At 38.8% G+C, this 6890-nt stretch overlaps 1 protein-coding gene across 2 annotated transcripts in view; it reads right to left on the reverse strand.

Annotated features, from left to right (window-relative positions):
• LDB3 (LIM domain binding 3) overlaps window positions 1-6045 on the reverse strand; it is a 93813-nt gene extending 87768 nt beyond the window's left edge. For both annotated transcript variants that reach the window (XM_066600462.1, XM_066600460.1), the window contains exon 1: window positions 5954-6045. The gene's annotated coding sequence lies outside the window, so the exon portion shown is untranslated. The remainder of the gene's footprint in view (window positions 1-5953) is intronic.
• Window positions 6046-6890: the final 845 nt, after the last annotated feature.

The following is a 6890-nucleotide window of genomic DNA, read 5'->3' on the forward strand; positions in this document are numbered from 1 at the left end:
GTTGTTTTTTCTTCTGTGTGTTTCAAGAGGACATAACATGTCCAACTAGATTATAGCAGATGGAAGAAGACCCTAATGGGATACCCTTTGAACAGTTTATCATCAGGGACCTTACAAAACAGGATTTTGCAAAGTGTACAACTCTCTTGTTTCTGGTATTGTTATTTGTAGATCTGTCTGTTTGTGAGCCCATTTTCATAACTAGCAAAAGCTGAGTTGGGAATAGTATGCTCGTATGTACTAGTATTGGCCTGCTTGTATGTACTAGTAATAGTCATACGAACTACTCACAAATGACTATTAAGCAAGTGCTGAGACTGGATTCTCCTGCCTTCTGATCAAATTTTAAAATTTACAAGCTATAAACCTTTAAGTTACATCTGACATCCCTAGCAAAAATGCTTAAAGAGTAACTGCACTTTTTCCTTATAACGCTCCTCTCTCACCTTCTAGGTGCTCTCCTTAAGGAGTGATGATACCCCTCCCGACTCACATCATAGGCCTCTCATTAACCAAGCGAGAATCCTTCTGCACACTGATGAGGGGCAAATACCCTGAAATAGCTGTGTGTGTATGGATTCTGGCTTGGTTTTCAATTCCCAGTCATTGTTCCAAAGACCTGTGTAAAGGTTTGCAGGAATGCTGCCATCTAATAGGTGCCACTGCAGAGGTATTGTTCCATCTTCCTTATTTGGATTAAAAACTTTTGACATGTCAAAGTAACATATCAAAAGTTTTGAACAGTGGGGGACTGGATACTAAGATCACTTGAACACTATATCCTGTCCGCTGTCTTCATTGTCTGTCAGCTTCTCTTAGGATCTGAAGATGGACTCCCACTGATCAAAATGTTTGACATGTAGGTCTGGCATGTTAAAAGTTTTTAAAAAGTGCAGCAACTCTTTAAGGATGCTTTAATAGCACTAAAATAATTGGTTTAACTGCATTCAACCAGGTGCCCATGTGGCTATCATGTTAATAAGAACTTCAAGTGGCTTCCCCTTTTATCAACTCAATAAGGACACATGACAAGATGTGGGACTCCTTAGGCTGGGTTCACACACGGTGGATTTGCCACGGAAATTCCGTCTGGAATTGCGCCACGGCAGATCCACCTGCGGCTGCTAATCCCAGGATTACCAGCCATGTGGACAAGATTTCTCAGAAAGTTCGTCCATACGGGACAGCGAATCTGTCGCAGCAAAGCAGGTAGAAGCCGGCGTTGCGGCATGGATTTGCCGGCCGCAGCATGTCCATTCTTTTTTTTTTTACCGCTCTGGCCGCGCTCTACTCTATAGGAGCACCGGCCGCAACGGAAAAGCGTGCCGCCAAGCCGCTTCAAAACCCGCAGCTGAGTGCCACAGGTTTTGAAGCAGCGCTTTCCCGGTGGAAATCTCACGGTTTTTCGCTGTGGCCAAACCCTGAGATTTCGGCAGGGAATACGTCGTGTGGGAACCCAGCCTTTGAAACAAAATATTTCTAACAAGACCTGGAACTTGTTATGTTATCATATCTAAAGCTCTGGCCCTGAAATTGAGGGATACTATTACCAGGGTGTCATACTAATTCTGCTTTCCTGTAAGAAATATCACCCTTCACCCCCATGGAAATTCAGTCCACCCTAATTTATAACCCAGCTTTGGTTTTCATAAAAGTTTTCCTTAAAGTAAAGTATACAAACAATCTAAGCAATTCCATCATAAAATAATTATAGGGACCAATAATAAGAGAATTGAAAGATCATAAAAGACAATAAGCTGCGAGATATAAAAGAGCACCCTGATGTCGTCAAAGAAAGGGTCCCTTAAAAAGAGGATAAAAGAGTTTCAACATGAAGTTAAGGGGTAACGAGACGGAAACTAGAAGGAGTAGATGGGGGAAGAAGGAATGATGGGCAAAGTGACCAAAAGAAAGAATGCAAGGAAATTGTATAGTCAATCCGTGACTTCGATTAAGGGGGTAAGCAATCCAGATTACAAGTAAGGTAGGAGTGGTGGAAGAAACACTAACATTGGCTGGCTAACGTTCATTGGGAGAACATGGGACTGAGTGCAGTGAATATTGGTACCAGGAAGTTCAAATTCTTTCAAAAAGTTTCTCACAATCGGTAAGGATGGCAGCTAGCTTCTCATTGACCATTATCCAAGACTATTTCATTTTGGCAAGGTCAAGGCTGACCGATATTTTCCTCCAGGATCATGCTGTTACTATATGAGCAGAGACAAAACACAGGGAAACCCTACCTAGAAATGCCTCCAAAGAGAATGTGCGCAGTTTAAGTCTGTAATGGTGAATATCAAGGAGTACACCCCAAACCAGAAATAACGAAGCCTAGGGCGAATTCCACCAAACATGTGAAAAGGTGCCTTCACACCCACAGCCTTGAAAGCAAAGACCCGACACCACATGGAACATACAAGTCTGTCTCCGGGGAGTGAAGTACCATTGCATCAAAAGTTTAGAGCCCCTTTCTATAATTGATATGTTGACGAAAAGTTTAGCGGTTGAAGTGTCAATTTTATGCCATTCTGAGACCCGAAACTCATCACTCATGTTCGCCTTCCCATTAAACATGTAGGGAAGTTTACCTATAGGCATAATAAAGTTAGAGTAAAGCTTGGTAATGATTCCAGAAATACATGGGGCTGTACTACAGATACGCTCAAATATGGACATGTCAGCTAGGATGCATCTATTTTCAGTTAAAGAAAAGACATATAACCCAAATTTAATGTTTCAAACAATATTTTTGCAGCTTTTAACTTTAATAACTTTTACTATAAGAAACTCATGATGAACTATGTCTTAGGCTTGTTTTAGGCTATGCAAGAGTGGGACATTTATTGCGTTAGTCACATTATGTACATATGTTTCATTTTTACAACTGCATTGCCAGATCCTTTTAAAATCCATTTTATAGGTCCTGGTCTGGAGCATGTTATACAGGGTAGCCCTGAATGCATGATATGTGACAGGTGCTAGTGTAATCCATCTCACAGTACAGCATTCATTACTGGCACACACAGGGAAGGAAGTCAAGGGAGTAGATCTCACAGAATACAGCTCCTCGGAGCTGTCCAGTGCAGCTGGTCAAACCATCAGGCCTTCAGATAGGCAACATGAAAGTTGAGTCCAAAGCTTTTCTGTAACATGGGTATATTTTCTCACTGTCATAGCAAGTAATATAAATAGGTTGCAATGTGGGTTTAATAATTAGCTGTAGAATTGTTACTGTACATAAAACTGATGTCATCTGAAAATATAAGGCTGTAAGGCTAAGAAAATGACCACCATATTTACTATAGATCTTACTGATAACCCATACATTAATACATTCTAAGACACTAAGTAGACATCATGTAGAAGGATGGTGGATATGCAGTAGAGGTGTGTAACAAGATCAAATACCACCTCTAAACACAAATATGATATCAACTTTTCAAAAGACTGAGGACCGTGAAAATGAATTCCTCCAATATAAAATGCGAGATGAAGTCTGACTGGTTATGTGTATCACATGCTGTTGTTATACATAATATTTTATGTCTTTACTATCTATTTAGATGCATTGATCTGTATGCCTTTAGATGGGTTTCTATGGCACTACGAACGCCTTTAAACTGTTTCCTCTTAAAAGTTTAATACCAAAGTATTCCAAGCTTTTTAAACTGATGACCCAATCTTTGGATACGTCATTAGTAGTTGATGGACAGGGATCCATCCCTTAGGAAACCTAGCCATCAACTGTTTGTCCGGATCATCAATGGTCATGGCAGAAAGTTGGAGGCTAGCTTCACTCTCATTGGAATTCATGCTTCTTTTATGGTCACGACACAACATGACAATCAACTGATGGACAAAGGTCCTAAGTGGGGAACCCCTTTCCATCAACAACTGAAGACCTATCCAGGGAATAGGTCATCAATTTAAAATGCCTGAAATAACTTTTTGACTTCAGACGTTTTAGATGTGCTCGAATTTTCAACACCCAATCTATAACAAATCTGGAAGAGTGAAAATCCTTGCCAAATGGTGGTCATAAATAGTAGATGAATAGTTTGGTATTTCACAAAACCATTAGGGCACAAACTAGCAATGAATGAACAGTTTACATTAATCAAAAGTATTTGTGAAAAAACTGTGGAGATTATTTACTTCCATTTGTGTGCACATGTGGTCTACAAAAACATGCTGATGGCAGTGTTGGACTTTCCAGGGTCCAAAGTCAAGTGACTATCCAGTGGGTGCTTTATTGTATTGGGCCTCAATGTGTATGCTTCACTTTAAAGTGAGTTTTTTTTTTACTATCATGGCCTGTTGACTACAGATTATAATATACAATATTACTTGGTGAGCTCCTCAAATCTACTGAATTGTTTGGTACAACAAAAATCTATCAAAAGACTCTGATATGTGAGTCTAAAGACAAAAAGCTTTAGAAACTGGTTCTATGACTTAACACTATAACTATGTATTGATGTCAGTATGCAAATAGTTGTAGGTTTATCAGTCATCTTCGCTAATAAAGCATTTGAATAATAAATTTTAAATCAGGTCCTTTGTGGATCCATCAAAGGGAATCTCAAGTTAAGTTATCCAATGTAAGCACCTACTTTGCTTCCCACCTTAATTAGGACGGCCAAGAGGAGTCTCTTGGCTTTCAGGTACCTAAGCAGCACTGTGGAATCTTAAGCATCTATGATGAAGTATGGGTATATTGACCCCTATTTATGAAACATTATTTATTACAAGAGAGTGTCACCAAAAAGTGGCGCTAATAAAACCTAATCAAAGTTGGTGTAAAGGAAGAGGAAGAGGCATCTGGTGCAAATTTTTGATGCACACTTGTTTTGGCGCATTTTTTGCGCACTTCTAACTACATGCATATGTTTTTCCCTTGATTTTGCTTGCATTGTTTTATCATTATTTTGGCTCTTGACAAATTATTTTATATTGGTAGATGATTCAGAATAAAATCTTTGGAGCAAAACATATTTCCGAATGCAAACTGATGCAATTTTGGTGTTATGTTATAATTGGCACATTTTATGGTGCAAATTACATCGACAGGGTGTTTTTTAATGTTTTGCCCTCATTTTATGTGTTAAAATTACTAAACAGACTGCCGGCTAATTTTTTTTATATTAGTACATAAAGCATTTAATTTGTGGTGCAAAATATATTTTGGAATTCAAATTCATGCATTGTTGGCGCACACAGCGGTGCTATGTGGAAATGGGGGCATTTTTGGTGCATCTTTCCTATTGTTGGCATACGTCAAATTTACAAGTCTGTGCGCCACATTTGTAAATTTGGGACGATGTAAGACTGTCAAGTTCTATAAAGAATAGGCGCAATATACTGCAATATTCATAAATAAGGGTCATTGAGTTATATGTATACATAGCTTACAAAATTAGCTATTTCTATGGACAATTCTTAAGATGGGAGAAGGATTTTAATGTCAAAGTATAATATAGAGAAAAAATAAATTTATTTATGGATGGCCTTTTCAATAGGAGACATTCTTACTATAAATGTAGACGCTTTGCAGTATTATGTACTATATTGCAAATTACAAAAAAGGATTTTTTTTTTAAATCCACTGTCCATTTGAATACATATTGACAAGTAATTAGATGAATGAGACTGACAAGCAAGTGATAGGTAATCACAGTGCGGGGCTACAGGCAGCAATATCTGTCTCCATGCAGTCTGTTTGGAGCTTTGGAAGCAGCTGATCCCCTGTGATTAGTGAGCAAATGGGTTGCTGTAAGTCCCAGCTGGCACAGTAAGCTCAGGCACACAAAATGCAAACAACATCATGCTGTCAAACACAGTTTAGAGGCGTTCAAGAAGTGCTAAGAGCTAGGCAGAAAGTTAACAGGGAAAAAAGCCTCTTTTGTGCCTCTTGAAGAGGTGTTAGTTTAGTCACACAGCCTTTAGATTCTACCTGGGAGCTGTTCTGCAGATCCCCTCTGGTGCTCTTGTGGCTCAACAGTTGCTCCATAAGCACATTTATCTGATCCCTCTATCCAGTGTGACGTCATTCTGGTACAGAGGGGATGAGGAGGGAGGGAGTTCTTAAGGTGGACTCATTACAGTCTGACTTATCTGTTTGCCGAAGGCAAATAGCCTTATCTTCAATGAAAAGACAAAAATAAGCCCCAAAATACGTATGATCTTCATCAGAAAAAAGCAGCTTTTTTGTTTTCTTTGTCTAGTTGAATGTTTATGTTAAAATAGTTTATACAGTATTTTATATAATTGTATTGGTAAACATAAAGCTGATAATGTTCCTAAAGATAAAACAGTGAAACTAGAGAATGAGGGGAGGAAAAAGAAAACATTTCTGGCAAGATAATCAGCCCATTTGAAGACTTTGGTGCATGCAAAAAAACTTCATAGTATAAAAACTATAATATGACAAATATTAATTTTCTATACATAGATGTGCATATCGGCAGCATTGCCTTGCAGAGCTGGATTCTCGGGTTCAAATCTGCCCAAGGGTAAGATTTAAAGTTTGTATATTACTCCAGGTACTCCTGTTTCCTCCCACACAAGTAACATAGTATGTAAGGCTGAAAAAAGACACAAGTTCAGCCTATTACCTCCCAGTGTTGATCCAGAGGAAGGCAAAAAACCCTCCAAAAAACAATCAGGTAGAACCCTGAAGGTCCCTTCCAACTCTAACATTCTATGATTCATTCATATCCAATCTGGCAATCAGAAAAATCCCTGGATCAACAACCCTTGAAGTTATTAATGATTAAAGCATATAATATTGTATCGCTCAAGAAAGGTGTTCTGACCCCTCTTGAACTCTTTCATCGAATTAGCCATCCCCATGTCCTCAGGCAGAAAGTTTCATAGTGTTACTGCTCTTA

The sequence above is a fragment of the Eleutherodactylus coqui genome, chromosome 4 (genome assembly GCF_035609145.1).
Source record: "Eleutherodactylus coqui strain aEleCoq1 chromosome 4, aEleCoq1.hap1, whole genome shotgun sequence".
Taxonomy (NCBI): Eukaryota; Metazoa; Chordata; class Amphibia; order Anura; family Eleutherodactylidae; genus Eleutherodactylus; species Eleutherodactylus coqui.